The sequence below is a fragment of the Varanus komodoensis genome, unplaced genomic scaffold (genome assembly GCF_004798865.1).
Source record: "Varanus komodoensis strain SLA01 unplaced genomic scaffold, ASM479886v1 scaffold10, whole genome shotgun sequence".
NCBI lineage: Eukaryota > Metazoa > Chordata > Lepidosauria > Squamata > Varanidae > Varanus > Varanus komodoensis.
In genome coordinates this window covers 21,157,804-21,160,673 of record NW_025335269.1, presented here as the reverse complement: position 1 = coordinate 21,160,673, position 2,870 = coordinate 21,157,804, and positions in this window count along the sequence as shown.

The window sequence follows — 2,870 nt, the reverse complement described above, 5'->3', positions numbered from 1 at the left end:
GTAAAATGGAGCTTGCACTGTTGCCCACCGCCACATTTTTGAACCAGCTCAAATCTCTTACCTGAAGACTTCCAGCCAGGACAGATCCTTTTAGTGTATATATGAAGTTGGGATAGTTTGCCTCAACGTGCATCACCTTTCACTTGAATCTCATGTGCAATTTTATCACCCATGCACCATTTTGGAGCCTTTTAAATTGTTTTCAGTATCCTTACCATTATAAATTATTTGCAAAGTTGGCCACATTGGCCTTCTTTTTTCCTCTTTTGGTTGATGAACTTGGCTATCTGCCTCTTAGCAAAATTTTTTGCTGCATGATACATTTATATGTACATTCATATGATGGAACTGAGTTTGAATTGTATACATCCCCAGTATTGTGTTCATTTTATGCAAATACAACTGCTTGGCTTTTGCAATGAGACAGTGGAGAAAAATGAAGTAGAACTGTGCTTTCAAAGCCCTAGGGTGTGTTTTTTAAAGAAAATATTAGTTGGCAAACACAGCAGAAATCTCAAAATTTGCTGCAAGCTTAAATTAAGTATATTCATATTTCAAGCTCTGGATAAAATTCTTAAGAGATATTCTTGCATATTTTCCATTGATTTCAGTAAGATTCATTCCACTGATTTCAGTAAGATTTATTAATTGCTGAAATATGTCTTCTTATGTTGCATGGCTCAATCAACAAGCTATCCATGGTCTTTCGAATGGGAGCTATAAAATGAAACTAGCAAAATGCAACTCAATATAAAACTAATAAAAGCATCAGTCACCCCCACTTATTTCCTGCTTACCTGAACAAAACATTTCCATGAAAATCTGTTGGGTATGTTTTTAGAAGTAATGAAGATCTATAATCTTTGAAAGGAACAGCACTCAGTGCACATGATGATCTTAATCTTTCGAGGCACCTCGGGGTTTTGGTTTTTCTTCAGAGAAACTTTTCATCATTTGGGGGTAGGGGGTGTCCCCAATTAATTGTTCTTAAAATCTAATACACTGCTGAACCATTCTGAAATCGGAAAGGACAAGCAGGAAATGCTGCTTCTGTTAATAATACCAGCTAGAGACAATTTTGAATAATTCATTGTTTTCCTATTTTCAGTGGGGCAGTAGCTTTGACCTCATACCTTGCTGTGCAATTGTGAATTTTATACTAGGCGCAATCTCATTGCTAGATTCTAATCTAATTTCGACTTCAAAAGCTGTTGCATACAGCAGTTAAGGACTTCAGACTACTGTGTCTCAATTTCCCTTTTTTTCATTTTGTCCTGAAATAAATTGTTTCATAAATGAAATGTTTTTCAAAACAGATCTTAAAATAAAATAGATGAGTCTTAAAGGTTATCCACAGTAAGATTCATAAAAGTCACCTACAGAAAAACAAAACCAGGCACTTTGAAGTATTTTGGCCCATTTTGTTTAGCTTCATGCTTGCTTGAATGAAATCCAGATTGCAGGAAACTGTGCCCAAATAAAGTAATATTTTAATATTATTTAGCACCATTAAAAAAACCTAAAAGCTTAGATTACCTTAATGTTGAAAAGGCAAATAGAAACAAGATTCCTAAGGAATGGGTTGGAAATTATCAGCCAATAACATCAATACTATCATGGCGAAATTAGATGGTAGTTACAGTAGAACACAGAGAGTTTGTTCAATGATTTGTTATAATGAAACAGTAAAGCCTTAATTCATATTAATCTCTGAAAGTAAGAGAATTCCCTTGTTTCAACAATAGATTTGCTCCTATTTTAGAAATGTAGGGGTTGGTTGAAATTGGTGCAAGCAACAGATTGAGAATGAATGGCAAATGCACCCGTGATTCCCAAACAGAAGTAGTTGAAGCAACACCCCTGAAAAAAGAACAATTTCAAAATTACTGTATAGACAAGCCCCAAAAAAACACAAATCAGCCATTTACATCTTGAATATTTATGTAAAGTTACTTGCTTAGGTTAAATGTGATGTAGATAGCAGAAGATGCAATTATACTTTATATCATAAGATTCAATTAAAATTGTGCTGCTTTAGAAATATACCAATAGATACAAATGCTTGCGCAAGCCCTCACCTTAAGTCATCTGTCAGCATACATGGAAATGCCATAAGAAAACATGCTTGTTTGAGGACAAAGCACTGCTATGCAACCTGATGATGCCATGTAGGTTTAGACAAGAGAATGACCCAGTTTGCACAATCCAAATAACCCTCGAATAATCCACACAGCATTGCAGGACTGTGGATTGTTTAACCCTCCAACAAGCCATGCTGCCCAGCTTTGGATGATAGGTGAGCCAAGGCTGGAGGGTGTTTATGTAAACAGTACCCAGCACATGCTGCTGTTCACTATAAGCCATAGTGACTTGTTTTGATCGTGTGAACTGGCCCTAAGCCTTGCTGTGCTTAATGGTATCTATGTCCAACTTTAATGAGGACTGCAGCCTTGCAGCCCAATTCTAAAATATTTATACGGAAAAGTCACCAAATTAAATACAATTTCAAACATGCACATTGCGAAGGTATTTGTCTTAAACTGTTACAAGCAGTGAAAAATCAGAGCCCGCTATCCAACTCCATTAAAAGTTTTCATGTTGCAGGCTGAAACCTTCATCTATTCTGAGTTAGCGTCTGCATTTGGATGCTCTCCATCAGAGACTTCTGGGAAACTATTTAAACAATCACTTAGAACCAAATGCAATTATCTTGGTATAGAAGTCAAATTATTTGCTCTTTATATTCCTTATTTCACATAAAGGAATAAAAATAGCTCTCACATTATGAACTGAAGATTATAACTTGATTAAGTAAGAATTCATGAAGACTGATGTTTAAGGGGTAGGACCAAACCCTATTGAATTGGCTG